Source organism: Octopus bimaculoides, chromosome 15 (assembly GCF_046866305.1).
Source record: "Octopus bimaculoides isolate indiv1 chromosome 15, ASM4686630v1, whole genome shotgun sequence".
In the NCBI taxonomy this organism is placed as follows: Eukaryota; Metazoa; Mollusca; class Cephalopoda; order Octopoda; family Octopodidae; genus Octopus; species Octopus bimaculoides.
Genome location: NC_142942.1, coordinates 13,998,044 through 14,018,043, shown reverse-complemented (window position 1 = coordinate 14,018,043; position 20,000 = coordinate 13,998,044). Strand labels below are relative to the sequence as shown.

General features: G+C 35.7%; 1 protein-coding gene across 11 annotated transcripts in view; it reads right to left on the bottom strand.

Annotated features, from left to right (window-relative positions):
- The window catches only part of LOC106873239 (plexin-B), a 287,941-nt gene that overhangs the window by 169,322 nt on the left and 98,619 nt on the right, over positions 1-20,000 (bottom strand). The gene's annotated exons all lie outside the window — the stretch shown is intronic.

Genomic DNA, 20,000 nt, shown 5'->3' with positions numbered 1-20,000 from the left:
GGTAATGAGGGAGATTTAAAGTGCATCGTTTGATCTATTAGAAATAGCAGCTAAATATCTTTTATCTGTTACTTGTTTTCGATCATTGGACTACAGTCATTCTGGGAGACAACTTTGAAGGGTTTCAGCTGAACAAATTGAAACCAGGACTTTTTAAAAAGTCTGATATGTCTTCTATCGAGTTGTTTTGCTGAACAACCAAGTTTTGAGATGTAAACAAACCAACACCAGCTTTTGAGTGCTTGGTTGGTGAGGACAAACACAAAGACACACACTGAGAACATATTTCTTCGTGGTTAGATGATTCGGCATCTATTTCTAGCATATAGGAGTCCACTTTTGCTGGTCATTCCTCTTATTTTTGTATATATATCAGACTGTTTTAAATAATATATGTAACTCCTATATGCGTTGAGGCCTCTTTTGTTTTGTTTGACCACTTGCCCATATATATATATATATATATATATATATATATATATATATATATATGGGAGAATATACAAAAAATAACAACAGACGAGGACAGGTGGTGTAAATAACAAAAGTATATATTAGTATGACGCTCGGGAATACGGAAAGTCTTTGACGTTTCGAGCTACGCTCTTCAACAGAAAGAATACGGAGACAAGGAGAAAAACACGGAGAAAAAAAAAAATATATATATATATATATATGCATATGTATGTTTGTATATATATATATATATATATATATGCATATGTATGTTTGTATACATACATATATATATGTGTGTTTGTGTGTAAAACTGTGTATCCTGAATTTTAGAAAAGGAATAACATATTGCTTCATGCTATAAAAAGAAGTTTGTGTCAGGAATATTTTACAACTACACAGTAGTCTTGAGGTGCCCCATCCAGCCCATGGAGGGGCGAACGTAAAATGACAATGCTCCTACTGCTGATTTTGACGATAATGATGTTGATGATGGTGATGATGATGATGACGAAAACGATGTGTGTGTGTGTGTGTGTGTGTGTGTTATGGGGAAAAGCTTTTCTCTTTTAAATGTTTTGCATTTAAAAACATGACTGCGTTCTAGTTTCATCATTTCCATTATGTTTCTGGGGGGTTTTTTCTCTTTCATATTCCCCAATGAATTCTTTAAAGATTGTTTGGAACAGTTTGTTAAAAAACATAAAATCAAAATAAAAAATATATAAATAAAATAATAATAATAATAATAATAATAAAAAATAATAAATAACAAAACTTTCAAAAAAATATCTCTGAGACAGTCATAGGGAAATATGAAGAAAAATAAGCAAAAATGCTAGAAATAGGACACATTTGTGTTTTCTATATAACACACACAGATAAACAGACACCACACACACACACAAACACACATATCACGTGCAAAATACACATACATATGCATGTTTATTATCATATTTTAAAAGTCTCTGTACAGAATATGTTAAGACAATCTTGGCTGTTGATTTTCATATGTAATGATGTCCCTGAGTAATTTCTCTCATGCAATGTGTTCCCTAAAATACATGCCTATTCTACGGACTATTATTCTTGTGCAATATTGTCCATAAACTTAGTGGTTATCTCACCACTTCTTCATAAGTACAGTGGAATCTGTGTCTCACCGAGGAGATCTAATAAGACTGAAACATGACCAGAGTTGTCACCCATACTTTCTAGAATAATTAAAAAAGAATATTAGTCATAAACTGTAGGTGTGGCTATGTGGTAAGCAAGTTTGCTTCAAAACCACATAGTTCTGTGTTCAATCCCACTGTGTGACACCTTGGGCAAATGTCTTCTACTATAGCCTCAGCCCTGTCAAAGCCTTGTGAATTGATTTGGTAGAGAGGAACTAAAAGAAGCCTGTCATATATACATATATCTATGTGTGTGTAACTTTGTGTCTGTGTGTCCCCTACCATTATTTGACAACTGGTGTTGGTATGTCTGTGTTCCCATAATGCAGTGGTTCAGCTAAGCCTATTGTATGTGTGTGTGTGTGTGTGTGTGTGTGCATGCATGTTTCTGTGTGTATGTCACTGTCACCTTGCTCCTAACATCACATCACAGTTGTAAGCAAGTGCCACTGACATACAAGTGGTGTTTTTCAGTTCCAACCTTCCAAGACACGTCTGATCACGGCGAAACATTACCTTATTCAGAATCAGGTGAGGGTTACTGACAGGAAGGGCATCCAACCATAGACAGTCCACTTCAACAAATTCTGTCTGATCCATGCAAACATGGAAAAGTGGACATTACGATGACAATGATGAAGACGATGATGATGATGATAACGAAGGTGGCGACCTGGCAGAATCGTTAGCACACTGGACAAAATGCTTGCAGTATTCCATCTGTCGCCACGTTCTGAGTTCAAATTCCGCCGAGGTCAACTTTGCCTTTCATTCTTTAAGGGTCGATAAATTAAGTACCAGTTACATACTGAGGGCCAATGTAATCGACTAGTCCCTTCCCCCAAATTTCAAGCCTTGTGCCTATAGTAGAAAGGATAATGATAAACTAATACAGTTTTCTTTTTCCCTGATCAAGCAATTATTCCTGACTGGCAATTTAACATCCAAGGCATTAAATATGTTAACACAATGCTGTGATTTGATATTCAAACTAACAGTAAAGCATTATTCAAAAACTAGAAATTTATACATAAACAATAAAACAGTAAAATGTAAAATTTTGTATAAACATTTTCAAAACACCCTGAGGCTATTAATGACCAGTATTGAGGCTGTAATTTCAACCAGTCAAATGGCTGAAGGATGCATTTCACTTTTTATAAGATGCTTGTTAATAATCACAGGTGACATTTCTAGATGGTTTTGTTTATATTGCAGATTGTTAAGCGAAATAACATGCATAGACTGAAATGATAATATTGTGGAATGTGCTTGCGTGTATGTGTGTATGAGTGTGTGTGTGTGTGTGTGTGTGTGTGTGTGTGTGTGTGTATGGGAGTGTGTGTGTCTAGTGAAATGAGAAGCGAATATGCACTCTACGTGCAGTGCAGATAGTTGCTTAAGCATGAAACTTAAGTAGCGTGTTTATTTATCTAAAGTGCTGTATAAAAATCATATATTATTGCAAGTGTACATAAATAAATATGTTTGCGTACACACACATTTGCATGCTTCTGTGTGTGTGTGTGTGTGTGTGTGTGTGTGCGCATGTGTGTTTGTATCTATATATACATATATACATATTTAGGAATATAAATATATATATATATATATATAAATTTTTATATAAATATATATATATATACATACACATTTATGTTTATATACACATGTGCACATATATATATATATATATATATATACACACACACCTACACATTCTCATTTTTATATATATTTATATATATAGATATATATACATACATATATAAATGCATGTTTATTTTCATACAAACACATTAATATGTATGCATGTACTCACTTTCTGTCTGTCTCTCTCTCTCTCTATAAGCACACACACACAAACACATTTTTACTTTTACAAATAAGGAAAATGACAGCTCACTTCACAGAATCTTTCAGAGGAGAACAAATTAAATGGCTAGATTTGGACTCTGCTGATATTCATCCCGTTTTGTCCTTGCCAGAAAGATCTGATCATGTGAACAATGACAAACAGCATTGCACATTAATTCTTTAGCATTTCTGAACAAAATGACGTCGATAAAAAATGAAACGCAGTTTAACTTCTCCCTAAAATATTTCAAAATGCATAAACATTTATAACTTAAAAATAAAATGTCACAGACATTAGTCATAGAAGTACAATTCTCAGTCTATATTATGCATATTGTTTACGTTAGTTGGACTTGTGGCCAATAAAGATGTGGATACCAATGTAACTAATATAAACAGTAGGCACAGGAGTGGCTGTGTGGTAAATAACTTACTTACCAACCACATTGCGCACTGCATGGCACCTTGGGCAAGTGTCTTCTACTATAGCCTTCGGCTGACCAAAGCCTTGTGAGTAGAATTGGTAGGCGGAAACTGAAAGAAACCTGCCATACCATATATACATACATACAAATATATATATATATATATATATATATCATCATCAGCATCATCGTCGTTGTGTAATATCCGCTTTCCATGCTGGCATGGGTTGGATGGTTTGACTGAGGGCTGGTGAGTCAGGAGGCTGCACCAGGCTTCAATCTGATCTGGCAGAGCTTCTACAGCTGGATGCCCTTCCTAGCGCCAACCACTCCGAGAGTGTAGTGGGTGCTTTTTATGTGCCACCGGCACAGGAGCCAGTCAGGCGGCACTAGCAAAAACCATGCTTGAAATGGTGTTTTTTACATGCCACCGGCACAGGAGCCAATCAGGCGGCACTGGCAACGATCATGCTCGAATGGTGCTTTTAATGTGCATCCCCCCACCATCACTTGACAACTGATGTTGGTGTGTTTGGCAAAAGAGACCGATACAATAAATACTAGGCGTACATAGAATAAGTCATGGGAACGGTTTGTTCAACTAAAGGCAGTGCTCCAGCATGGTCGCAGTCAAATGACTGAAACAAATAAAAGAATAAAGGTGTATACAATCATAGAAGCATGTGGAGTTCAACACATCCTGAAAGTCTGTTCCTACATAAATAGGCCTAAATAAACTCAATATAATTTTGGTTTCCATTAATATTAATAATGTTCTTTCTAATGTTGGCAAAAGGCCTGGAATTTTGACGGAAAGGGCAGGTTACTCGATGAAAGGCAAAGTTAACTTTGGTGGAATTTGAACTGCGAATGTAAATCTAGAGGAAATACAACTGGGTATTTTGTACAGCATGCTAATGATTGTACCAGCTCACCGCTTTGGTATAAAGATTAATATTTGTAATATTGGTTTCAAATTTTGGCACAAGGCCAGTAATTTTGAGGGAAGGGAATAATTGGATTATATTAAACCCAATGATCAACTGGTATTTATTTTATAGACTCCAAAAAGATGAAGGTTGAAATTTGACTTTGGTGGAATTTGAACTCAGAAAGTAAAGTTAGATGAAGTGCAGGTAAGCATTTTGCTTGACATGCTAACAATTCTGCCAGCTTGCTACTTTATTAACATTAGTAATTTTGCTTTCGAATTTAGGCACAAGGCCAGCAATTTTAGGAGAACGGGCAAGTTGATTACATTGACGTTGATCCCAGTACTCAGCTGGTAGCCTTTTCATCAACTCCGAAAGGATGAAAGACGAAGTCGACCTTGGCTGAGTTTGAACTCTGAGCGTAAAGGCAAATGAAATGCTGCCAAGCATTTTGCCTGGTGTGCTAATGATTCTGCCAGCTCACTGCCTCGTTTAATATTAGTAATATTAAAATCACCTGATGGTTGGGAATGTTATAGAATAAGAGGCAAAAAGGCAGCAAGCAGGCAGAAACGTTACCTCGCCGGGCGAAATGCTTAGCAGTATTTTGTCTGCCGCTACGTTCTGAGTTCAAATTCCGCCGAGGTCGACTTTGCGTTTCATCCTTTCGGGGTCAATAAAATTAAGAACCAGTTACACACTGGGGTCGATATAATCGACTTAATCTGTTTGTCTGTCCTTGTTTGTCCCTTCTCTGTGTAGCCCCTTGTGGGTAGTAAAGAACTAAAAGGCAAGCTATCAGCTAATCGAGACTGCAGAGCATTCTTCCACCCCCCCCCCCTGGTCCATTAAAGTCTTTCGAAAAATCTACAAATGTCTGAATATGTTTCATTGTTGGAAGGAGAATATTGGGTGAGAACGAAAAAAATATAAACACACTGATAAAAATCAACAAGAATTAAATACATAACAATTATAAATGCTTTCTACACAGTTTAATTATTTCTGAGAGGAGAACAAAACGAATAATAATAATAATAATAGTAATAATAATAATAATAATAATAAAAAAACAAAAAAACCAAAACAATAAAAAATAAAAACAACAAAAACAAAGAATGTATTTATAGTGTAGAATGACAATAATACAAGACTATAGATCAAGTAGGAGCAATAATACTATCAGTTAACTTTTTTTTGGCAGGGTATCATTACAAACAATGGACATAGAGAGCAAAGCAAAATTATTAGCTATTAATACATCAGGCTGTAGGCAATAAATCCTTGATTATTGCGGAGGTTGGATGAAATGGGCTTAGGTATATCCTTGGAAAAGAACAATTGTAAAGCGTCCGTTAACAATGCTATGAATGATTATTTCAAAGTGGACAAGAACCGTGTATCTGTCTTTCAGGAGGGATTCCTAATGATTTCACCACTACCACAAGTCATCTAAACATACTACTAAATCAAGTGGAAGGACTCACTTCATGTAAACAACCGTGTAGAAATGAGCTTAGGTGGGTGGGGGTTATGGGTTTTCAGGAGGGAGGCGAAATTTAGGAGACATGAATGGAAAAAAATTAAAAGGCAATTTCATTCCTAGACATCCTTTAATCTATGAGATTATCATCTTTATTTTTTGTGTGTGTGTGTGTTTTTTATGTTGCACTGTGACCATGCTGGGGCACTGCATAAAGCTTTTAGTCAAACAAGCTGATCCTAGTACATACGTGTTTTTCTTTTTTTAAGGTCTTGTGCTTATTCTAGCAGTTTCTTTTGCCAAACCACTAAGTTATTAGGACATAAATAAACCAATGCTGGTTGTCAAAAAGGAGACAAGCACAAACACAAACACAACCATGCACACACACATGCATGCATGCACACACACATGCTTGCATGCACACACACACACACACACACACACACACACACACACACACACACACACACACACACACACACACAAGACTTCCATGCAGGACACTAGGGCACTGACTGACTTGCAGAGATAGTAAAAGGCACTGGTCCGAGGTGTTGTGAAGTGGGACTGAACTGTAAACCACATGACTGCAAAGGGAGCCTCTTAACCACACAGCCATGTCTGCATGATTAAATAACTAAATAAAAGGACCTCAGTCAGTGTCCATGATGAGCATTCAGTTGTTTGATTAACTGAAGCAATCTACTCACTGAGTCAATGCAGAAGTGGCTGAATATACCACAGACACTTGTAGCCTAAAATATAATTCCTAGGTAGACTCAGTTGGGCTTCTGCATTAGGTGGACAACCCTTGTAATAGGTTTTAGTCCTAGACATGTTGTGGCTGAATAAAAAATGGGTTAAAAATGGAAATAATTTGATCATTGGTCAATTGAATTAAATAACAACTGACCTTGGGTTAAACAATAACTCAAAAACAGCCCACCATGGGACCTAATAACCTTCTTCAGATATTCTTTTCTACTCTAGGCACAAGCCCTGAAATTTTTGTTGAGGGGGGCCAGTCATTTAGATCGACCCCAGTATGCAACTGGTACTTAATCTATCGACCCTGAAAGGAAGAAAAGCAAAGTCAACCTCGGCGGAATTTGAACTCAGAATGTAAAGACAGACGAAATACCGCTAAGCATTTTGTCTTTTTTTTTTTTTTCAATCCATGTGATTTCTACTTTTATTCTTTTAGTTGTTTCAGTCATTGAACAGTGGCCATGCTGGGGCACTCACCACCTTTAAAAAGTTTTCGTTGAATAAATTGCTTCCAGTATTTATTTTTCCTTTTTATTTTAATTTCAATCACTAGTACACTATAGGCACAGGAGTGGCTGTGTGGTAAGTAGCTTGCTTACCAACCACATGGTTCTGGGTTCAGTCCCACTGCGTGACACCTTGGGCAAGTGTCTTCTATTATAGCCTCGGGCCGACCAAAGCCTTGTGAGTGGATTTGGTAGACGGAAACTGAAAGAAGCCCGTCGTATATATGCATATATATATATATGTGTATATGTGTGTATATGTTTGTGTGTCTGTGTTTGTCCCCACCCCAACATCGCTTGACAACTGATGCTGGTGTGTTTACGTCCTCGTAACTTAGCGGTTCGGCAAAAGTGACCGATAGAATAAGTACTAGGCTTACAAAGAATAAGTCCTGCGGTCGATTTGCTTGACTAAAGGTGGTGCTCCAGCATGGCCGCAGTCAAATGACTACAACAAGTAAAAGAGTAAAAGAGTAGTACTTATTCTATTGGTTATGGGGATGTAAACAAACCAACATCCATTGTGAAGCAGTGGTAGAGGACAAACATAGATACACACACATGCAGTCATACATGTGACGGTCTTCTTTCCGAATCCACTCATGGGGCTTTGGTTAGCCTCAGACTGAACTCAAGGTTACACAGTCGGGAAGCAAGATTCTTACCCCAAAGCAACCACCTTTTAATATTTAAACAGTGTTTCTGCTATCCACATCACCCCTTGAAACAGTTATAGCTAACCAAAACCAAAACCAATAATTATAATAATAATAATAATAATAATAAATATAAATAAATAATTTTAAAAAATAAAATAAAATTCTCTCGACATACAGATCACCATTAGCTACAAATACCAGCGACTATTTTTGTCCGTTTTTTTTTTTGTTTTTTTTTGGTTGTTGTTTATTGATTTCATTTATATTTTATTACCTCACAGCTACATTTCCTCAGAAGGAACAAAAAAAAGAAACACCGAAAAAAAATAAAATAAAAGCAAAAAAAAAAAATATAACCACCGAAAAAAAAAAAGACAAAAAAACTTTATTTATGAGACACATTGGTACTTTAATTGATATGTTCTGCTATGTTATTTTCAAACATAAACATAGTCATCAAAGATGACTGAAGAAATAAAAATGTAAAAATAAATAAATAAATAAAATAATATAAAAATAAAATAAAATAGAAACCGGTTGTATCATGATAGGGTCATGTCAGACATTTAAAACACATTATCTTTCCGTTGTTTTTTTAATTTCTTTTTATATTTTCATTGTTTTATTTTATTTAACTCTTTTGATACCAAACCGCTTGAGACCACCTCTGGTTTTTACGATACAAAATAAAATTAAATAAAATTAAAAAAAAAACAAATTAAAAAAAAAAACTCCTATAATTTTAAAGTCTTCATATTTAAATTAAAACCTTCCATCATAGTTTTTATGTAAGCACCTTTCTGTTGGGTTATGTTCCAAACGTTATCTTTATAATGAAAATGTTAGTTATTTTAACTAGACTCCAAACAAAATTCTCGATTATTTTGGAAATTAATTGAACCACAGAGACGGTGAATTTTATTAGATATATGGTAACTAAAGGGTTAATAGTTTGATATTGATTTCTTACATTAGTGTTAGGCTACACACTGGTACTGAAGAGAATAAAGAGATGTTATAAATTGTTGTAGAACTTACTAACTTCACAAGGTACAAAAGGTAATTCCCACTAGGACTGGCATCACTGTAACTCTACCCAGGACGTTCATTAAAGTGACTGGTAAATGTGTAGAGATATGGGGCTGGGAGAATTCTTCAATCATTTTAAGGACAGGGCACCTTCTGTTGTGCCAGTGCCTAAATAAAATGCATCTAGTGTACACTAAAAAATGGTGGCAAGTAAAAAGAAAACACTAAGATAAAGAGGGCTCCTTAATCTTTTTGAGAATAAAGCAACCCCTTTGGTGCTGGTGCAAGAAGAAAATGCATCCAAGCAAACACTGAGGTAAAGACGATTCTTTAGTATTGCCTAGGGTGTGGCAACACCTCTAGTGCTGGTGCCACAATAAAATGCACCTAGTACACTTTGTAAAGACCCTCACATCAAGAATGGCATCCAACCATAGAAACCAAGCTAAAGGTATGAAATGTACAAGTGAAACATGGTTCTTTGAGCCATCTAGGAGAACAATAATTTTATATAAGAACTGAAGCAGACAGTGATGACCGGTTGAACCTATAGGCAGCATGGAAAGCAGGTGTAAGGAAATGTTGACAAGGCATGTCCAATTGAATTAACTTCGAAGTACATGTATTGCAATATTTATTTTATTTATTCTAGATGGGTGCAGGTCTATCTGAGTGCTTTAGAAGTTTGTTTTCCAATTATACAGTTCCAAGTTTGAACCTGCTGTACGGCACCTGCGGCTGACCAATGCCTTATGAGTAGAACTGGTAGACAGAAACTATACATAAGTCTGTCATGTATCTATATTTATACAAACATATGTATGTACGTATATGCATGTATATAAGTATGAATATATAGAAACCTATAAGCCTACTCACAGTACAAGCGTATGCATATGCTTTATGAGATATGTAGACCACAATCACTTAATTATATAAAGAAGAGTCAGAGTTGGACTCGGAATCGGAGTCAGAGGTGCCAATAGTACAGGAGTTGGAGTCAGAGTCGGAGTTGAGATCTTTTGTTTCGACTCCACAGCCCTGGAAAGAAGTCTCCATCCAACTCATAGTAGCATGGAAAAGCAGATGTTAAAGCAAACTGGCAAACACAGGGAAACAATATATTTTCCTCTCACTCTTGTAGATAAATTAGCTTAGGAGGACGACAGTATCAATGCAATCAACAACAAAAGCAGATAGGCTTATAGTTATGACAATTGAATAATAGGATATCAGATAAAATGTTAGATGATTAGAGATTTTAGAGGCTTTCTTACTGAAGAAGAGAAAAAAAAAAGAAAGAAAAAATGAATGAGCTGTTTATGGGCGTTGGATAAATATTGTGAACTGAAGAGACAGATCTAATAAATACAATGAATTGAGAATGTGATTGGTTGTCATAAGTATTGATTGGTGTACATAAGATACGAGACTGCAATGGTACAGACTTGATGGGCATGTATTGTGTATGGATCATAGGATCAAGTTATGCTGACTGAAGATGAAGACAAAGCAAACTGCTACATGCTGAAAGTACAATGAAGGAATGGGTAAAGAGAAGGAGAGAGTGTGATTAAATTCTTGTGACAAAATAGACAGTTAATTCTATCAGTAAATATTTATACAACACACAAAGGCCGAGGAGACATAGGAAATGGTACAATTTGGAGAGAAGATATTCTATTGAAACAAACTTTCTAAGAAAATATCACTGAATTTTCTGAGACTACGATAACAGAATTTTCTGGAAATATTACAGTGATGATATAGACACAAGAATGGTGGTCTGTGTTAGCATTATGAGATAAGAGAGAACAAAAGAGGAGAAATGTTAGGGTGCTGTTTAATGAAGTTGAATATTATGTTTCTGGCAAACAAAATATTAATCTCTACTTCAGCATAGAAAGTACAGGCCCTACAAACACATATGCCCACTCCCTAAATAAACAAATAAGGGAACCCAAAAAGTTAAAAATTATCAGCCAAATTTTTCCCTTCAAATCACTCCCAACCATCTTAAATGAGGAAGAATATATTAGATCAGGTTTTTCCCAAAATGGGTTCCGTGAGAAAATTTTTCTGGGGTTTAAAAATATATTTGAAACCTGGAATTTACCATCAGTTTTACAGTAATAAGTCAATGTCGTTGTTGTTATCATTATTTAACATCCATTTCCTAAGATATCATAGGTTGGCCAGTTTGACAGGATGTGGCAAGTTGCAGGGCTGTGTTGAGCTCCACTATCAGCTTTGAGATGGTTTCTACAGCTAGATGCCCACCCTGATGCCAACTACTTTACAGTATGTAACCAGGTGCTTTATTTCATGCCACTGGTACTAGTGAGGTCACCAAATAAGTTACAAGATAAGAAAAGAAGAGCGTAAAAGACCCCATCACTAAGTGAGGGGAGTATTTGGGAGTGGAAGTGGGTTTATGCCAGGTATTGAGAGGGTAAAATATAAAGGGACATCAAAAAAATTCTCTCTCCACAAAATATTTTATTTCATTTAATGTCTTAATTGAATTAATCATGCATTATCTCAAAGCTACAAGATTTCTATGATATGATTGATTATTTTTAGAACGGCATTGTAGGGTAAGTGTAAGAGGTCAGATCTGGTTGGTCTGAATGTAAAACAGGTTAAATATTTTGGTTGGATAGACCCGGTTTAAAGACTAAAGGTTTAAAGCCTTTTGATACTGACTGGCCTAGGACTGCAGGAGTGGCTGTGTGGTAAGTAGCTTGCTTACCAACCACATGGTTCTGGGTTCAGTCCCACTGCGTGACACCTTGGGCAAGTGTCTTCTACTATAGCTTTGGGCCGACCAAAGCCTTGTGAGAGGATTTGGTAGGCGGAAACTGAAAGAAGCACGTCGTATATAAATATATATATATATATATATATATATCTGTGTGTGTGTGTGTGTGTGTTTGTCCTACCAACATTACTTGACAACTGATGCTAGTGTGTTTATGTCCCCGTAACTAAGCAGTTCGGCAGAAGAGACCGATAGAATAAGTACTAGGCTTACAAAGAATAAGTCCTGGTGGGGTGATTTGCTCAACTAAAGGTGGTGCTCCAGCATGGCCGCAGCCGAATGACTGAAACAAATAAAAGAATAAAAGAACGGTAACAAGAGGGTTAGAATTAGAATAATGACTTTTTTTTTTGTAAAATATAAATATTGTTTCTGTGATTCTGTGATTGTTCCCAAAAATTTTTGGGAAATTCTATAGGGGTTCTATGACACCTTTAAAATTATAAAAGGATTCCATAATTTTTTGTTTTCAAATCTCATAATTTGTATAAGGATTTTTATGACTTTTTTGGAAAATTGAATAAGGATTTTGCGATGGTCTTTTTTGAAGAATTCTGCAATAAAATAAGTTTGACAACCATTACATTAATTAATGATATGTCCAGATACAGGACATATCATTAATTAATGATATGTCCAGATACAGGACAGAGAAAACACAATACAGATGGTCACATCTGGAATGCCTTTCATGAGATCAGAGGCTTGCTCGATCTAATCTAAGCTGACCTGGGGCTACACATCAACAACACAATAACAACAACAACAATGGCATTCCAATCACCTCAAAATTGCAGGAAATGACTTTTATGGGAAAATGTAAATATTTGTCTCTGCACAAATATTTGTAGAAGGAATGCAGTAAAGTTGATTAGTTTGACTTTATTCTATGGCCAACCCGACCCATCCGAGCCCAGCCCTGACGATTATTGGTCTTTATCCAGTTAATTAAATACAAATATGTTCCAGGCAGAATTTGAACTATGGAACATAGAAGGATGGAACTAATTATGGGAAAGCTAATTATTCCAGTTCATTCACCATAATTTTAATCCATTGGATCTGACCAATTAGATAAATAGTAAACAATGTATGTTTAATTAATGGCTGCTTGAAATGCTACCATCTAATCCTACATTGCAACACACACACACACACACACACACACACACACACACATGCACAGATACACAAACACACACACACTCACATACACACACAAACACACACACAGTGACATAGAGTGTAGATATGTATATGACCCTTTATAGGACAAATAAAAGCAAAATCTCTCACTTTCTCCCTCACACGCATATCACTGTATCAACAGATGTAGTTACACATTGCTAGTTACAGTGCACTTCCTCACACTGCTGTAGCTTTCAAATGATACAACCCGACTAGCTAGGTGAGCAGGCCAGCACTATACTGGAATGGAATGCCAGTCCAGTGTAGGGTTACCCATCAACAGCTGAGTAAAAATACAGAGGTTACCTTTTCGAGTCTTGCTGACTAATAAGGGCCAGTTTCCTGGTTTCCATGGAATATAAATTCCCCCACCTAGACTGGACACTGGTCTGTGGCAGGATTACTCATTTTTGCCAGCTGAGTGAACTGGAGCAACGTGAAATGAATTGTTTTACTCAAGAACACAACGTATTGCCTGGTCCAGGAATCGAAACTACAATCTTATGATCATAGGACTGATGCAATCAACTAGTCCTCTCCCACCAAATTTCAGGTCTTGTGCTTTTAGTAGAAAAGATTATTAACATTATAATTATATATATATATATATATATATGAGTCGCCATGATAGGTCGCTAGCCACTAAACCATTTTAACTTTCTCTCTCTGTTTATTTCTGGAGGATAATATGCTGAACCCAACTACTTGCAGACAGTGTATCCCGTTGAATTCATTAATTTAATTCATAGCTAAAGTGACAAAAAAAAAAATCCCCACAAAGTACAGGTGTTTATGACAAACCATGTTATTTTGCCAACCGGGTTTACAGATAGAAGTACAAAGTACATAAGGAATTAGAGAATGAACAGAAGTTTAATCTTACAGCTGTTTCGACCTAGCTTTGGCATGCCCCATTCTATCCGAACAGTTCTTGCCGGAGTGATTATCGGATGAAATGTTGAAATGGGGTATATATATATATATATATATATATATATATATATATATAAAACATAGACTTGAATAAAAATTCAGTTGGAAATAGGACAAAGATAACGTTATATGAGAGAGTAAATAGCAATAAAAAACTTGGTAGAAATGAATTTGATTTTACCACGAATGATTAAATTAATACTAAATCTGAGAGAAATATAAAACATTATCTTTGCAATTGTTCTAAATGGGACTCCTGTTATGTGAATAATAAATGTAAAACTAAAAATGTAACACATAGATGTAAAGTTATATCTGAGGGAAATGAATAGTTTTACATCAATGCAACTGCACTTAGTTCCAAAAAGAGACTGGCTAATCACTTAAGTTCATTCAGTAATAAATATAAAGGATTCCAAACAAGTCTAAGTAAATTAGTCTGGTCTATTAAAGACAGAAACAAAGACTATACTATTAACTGGGAATTAATTAGTACTGCAGAAACATACAGACCTGGAACTAATAAATGTGATTTATGTTTAGAAGAATTTTACTATATTTTTACATCTAACGGTAATATAATAAGCTCTGGACAGGAACAAGCTTTGAGATGCTTGCACATGAGAAAATTCACTTTTGCTCAGAATAAATGAGTAATAAACATCTAAACAACAGAAAGTTTTGAAATAATGGGCTATGAATGATTATCCAATCAAAATTTGAATTGAAGATAGTTTGCAGCTAAATTAATGAACAACTCCACATCATGCAATGCAGAGTACATAAACGAAAAACTTTAAATAGTTGAATCAAACGATATTAAAGTGAAGACCCTGAAGAAACTGCACCAGTATTATAATAGGGCTGCAACTGCAACAGTTACTAATCAATGCAGTTGAAACACGTGTAGGTCTAAGTGAAGCTGTGTATATATAAAAAGGAATTAAAGGTGATACTTTGCCACTTCGTAATAATCCTTATTATTAGTATTAACATATATATATATATATATATATATATATATATATATGTATATATACATATGTAAATGAAGATATTTCCTTTAATTTGGTGCTTTTCTTTCTATGAAATGAGAAGATACATTGCAGAACTGTTATTTTAAATGAGTTGTGTCTATTTATCACCTGATGAGACACACCTGCACCATCAGGTGCTCCTGAACTAGTTGTTGAGTGTCCTACCTGTGAGGGATCGATGCTAGATGTGCCGAAACAATTGTTGTGATTAATAATAAATTCTCGTATATTTCATCTTCTGTCTTTCATTCACCATATATATATATATATATATATAGACATGATGGACTTTATACAGTTTCTATCTATCAAATTCTTTCAGAAGGTACTTGCTGATTGGCATAAGATGATATCAGAAGACACTTGTGCAATGTGTCATGCAGTGGGACTGAACCCTAAACCACAGGGTTGTAGATCTCCTGTTGACAGCTGACAATTTCAGTATACTCTATACAAGCTCTATATAATATCTAATTATCTTTAAACATATAAATGTTTATATTTCTCATAACACATCATGTTGCCTTTCCATTAAGTAGTTTATATGATTGTGCGAGTGTATGGCATATGTATGTGTGTGAGAGAGAGAGGAAGAAAGACGGGGAGAGAGAGAGAGAGAGAGAAAGAAAGAAAGAGAGCATGTGAATGTGTTATGATCATAATTCTGAGTGTGTAGGAAAAGGTCAATGAATACAGGTGACAAAATTTAGTTTGTGTGTACGTGTGTGTGTAAATAGTAAAAATAAACTGACATTAATGTATTTGCGGAGCAAAATGAAATTAATTTTATGAGCGTTCAAGTTGTGAATCAGCGACATGATCAAAATTGGAGTGGAACATAATTAAAATATATACACACACACACACACACACACACACAAGCACACATGTACACACACACGCACATTATCATCATCAGCATTTTAATGTCCACTTTTCCATGCTGGCATGAACCTGTGGAAGTTCATTGAGGCAGACTTTTCCTTGGTTGGATGCTCTTCCGGTTATTTCATAAATGAGGTAGAGGAGAAGAAAAAAGTGTGTGTGTGTGTGCATGTGTAATATATAGGTCTGGCGATACAAACAGGAAAACAAAACTCAAAATATAAGTATATATATATATATATACATATGTTTCAATTATAAGTTGACAGAAGTTACAGAGTGACTCAGGGACCAAAACCTTATATACACAAACAAGCACACACACACAGACATACCTATACACACACCAACACTAACACACATACACATACATACACACAGCCATGCATGCACATATACAGATAGATCTAGCTAAGAAGGAAGCGTCTACATGCTTGCTCAACTTGCTAGACATAGCAATTAAATCTCCATCAAAATCACACTGCGTCATCAAAACAGAATTAGGAAGAAACTGAATAATGGACTTCCAGATACATTACAGCATTGTATGTATGTATGTATGTATATATGTATGTATGTATGTATGTGTTTAGTTGTATATATGTCACATGATTTTATATTTGATTTTTACTGTAAAAAACTGGGTTGCATCTTAGACACAGGGCAAGCATGATATCAAGTTTGAATATGAAGGGAAAACATTGTGCACCAAGATTTAGCTCTAAATTAGAGCTGTTACTCATATATAAGTGCAATTTATGCAAGAATAAATACCTCACTACATATCTATTTTTCTATCTTTCTGTAGGTCTGTCTGTCTATCTGTCTATCTATCTCTCTCTATCTATCTATTTATACTCTTTACTCTTTTACTTGTTTCAGTCATTTGACTGTGGCCATGCTGGAGCACCACCTTTAGTCGAGCAAATCGACCCCAGGACTTATTTTTTGTAAACCTAGTACTTATTCTATCGGTTCCTTTTGCTAAACTGCTAAATTACAGGGACGTAAGCACGCCAGCATCGGTTGTCTAGCGATGTTGGGGGGACAAACACAGATACACAAACATATACACACATACATATGTATGTATGTACATATATATATACAACGGACTTCTTTCAGTTTCTGTCTACCAAATCCACTCTCAAGGCTTTGGTCGGCCCAAGGCTATAGTAGAAGACACTTACCCAAGGTGCCATGCAGTGGGACTGAACCCGGAACCATGTGGTTCGTAAGCAAGCTACTTACCACACAGCCAACCACTGTTGTGGTTAATGATTTAAGCCTGTTTATTCCATCTTCCTGTTTTGTAAATTTACTCCTGGTGGTTTGCTGTGCATGAAAAGACACTTCCAAGCTAAGTAAAAGCATGGTTGCCCTTGCATACAGGCTTGTCCCTTGTGACCCTCTCCAGTTGAGCATCCCTAATTTTGTGACGGCACACGTTTTGTAAATGCTGGTGCCACATAAAAAGGGCCCATGCCAGTGTCGCATAAAAGCACCCAGTACACTCTGTTAATTGGTTGGCATTAGGAAGGGCATCCAGCCAATGGAAACCATGCCAAAACAGACGATTGGAGCCTGAACAGCTCTTCAGCTGGTCAGCTTCAGTCAAACCATCCAACCCATGCCAGCATGGAAAAGTGGACGTTGAATGATGATGATGATGATGATGGTGGTGATATATAAGTATGTGTGTATATAAATAGACATGGCTGAATCAAGGTGGTAATATTTTTGATCATAAGTGTACTAAACGAGTGCTGAGCCAGGGTTAAAGAAAAACAACAGCGATAATGATGACAATGACGATGATGATGATGATATATAAGTATGTGTGTATATAAATAGACATGGCTGAATCAAGGCGGTAATGTTTTTGATTATAAGTGTACTAAATGAGAGCTGAGCCAGGGTTAAAGAAAAACAACAGCGATAATGATGACGATGATGGTGACGACAACGATGATGATGATGATGATGCTGATGATGATGACAAGGATGATGACAGTGATGAGAAATTTGCTGAACCCTAAATCCACAACTGTGAAGAAGCAGACGTGATGAAAAGATGAATAGATTTTACAGCGAAAGCAACAACTGCTAAGATGAATTGAACGATGGTTAGTTAGAGTTGAATGACATAGGAATATAAAGAAAGACAGAGGAATAAAAACAGGAAAACAAGAAAAAAAAAAGACATATAAACAACGAAAAACAAAAAAAAAGCCAAACAAATATATATACAAAAAAAAAGGAACAAGAAAGGAAAGAGAAAAACATGGAAACCCCATCCTGAAGCAAAGATTTGTCAGACCATTAAAGGTTAAAGAGCTTTCAGACAAGTTGGAGTTTAGAAGAATAATCATTTGCGAAAGAGATAGCAATTAATTTGTACTTATTTAGATAAAGTACAATTTAGAACGGTAACACACCCCGAGACAACTCAACACCTGATCCACCCTCGTCCACCACCACCCCACCGCTGCTGCAAAGAAAGCGATTAATCATAAGATTCTGGTTAGAAATCGTAATTGTTTCGGTCGGGTGTTGTTCTCATAGAGTTACCTCCTCACCAGCGGCGGCTTACTCCCCAACCCTAACTCCACACTTGTTTGTTTGTTTGTTTTTTTTTGTTATCATTTTTATCGTTTTTTTTTTTAGTTTAGTTCTTCTCCCCTCCCCTCTCTTCCACCCCCTCATGTTAATATATTCCATTTTACCTTCCTATCATGAATAGGATGGCTTACATAAAATTTTATGCAATGACTTATACTGCTGCTGTTACATTGTATAAGTTGTTGATTTTTGTTTAGTTATTTTTTCTTCTTTTTGTTTTATTTTTTTTCCTACCTTTTCCAGTTGGGTGCCTTTTTTTCTTTCTTTCCAATTGCTTAACCATTCAACTGTGAAGCAAAGAACTGAACCTATAATCAACCTAACCTGACAAGCTGAATAAAGCAAAGTCGTGTTTGTATTTATGCAAATTTCTTTTTTCCTTTATACCTCTTAGTGAGGGAGGAAAGATCAGCACCTGTGATTCTTTTTTTCCTTTCATTCTTTTTCCACCGCTCTGAACGGTAGACTGCGGCCATGCTGGGGCATTGCCTTGAAGCGTTTAGTTGAACAAATCAACCCCAGGGCTTATTCTATCATTCTCTTTTTGCTGAACCACCAAGATATGGGAACACAAACAAACCAACACCTGTTGGCAAGCAGTGGTGCAGGACAAACACATACTTAAAAAGACACAAATACTCACATAGGTATGTACACATATACATATATGATAGACTTCTTTCAGTCTAACAATTCTGCCAGCTTGCTACCATAATAATGATGATGATGATGATAGAAAAAGTTGATAAATATGGAGACCTGAGAATTGAGATTGCTAAGTTGTGGCAGCTACGAGAATCGAACATAAAGATTATCCCTATTGTCATCGGGGCATTGAGTTCAATAGCACCCAATCTGAAACGACATCTGAGAACCTTAGGGATTCTCTACAATCTGGATGTATTGCAAAAGTCGGCATTACTTGGAACTGCATGCATATTGTGTATATGTCTATAATAATACTGCATAAATCTCTCTGAGAGATTTAGAAATGTATTATTTCTACTTTTGAAATCAATGAATGTATTTCATTAGAATTAGCCTTTCATCCTTTTGCGGGGTCGATATCAGAAGTAGATTTAACCCTTTAGTATTCAGATTACTCTGTCAAATATAATACTTATTTATTCACATTGTTTTGAATTAATTATACATTATCTTCTAGCTTTGAGGTTTCGATTAAGTGATTGCTTAATTTTAGGATGACATTGTAGG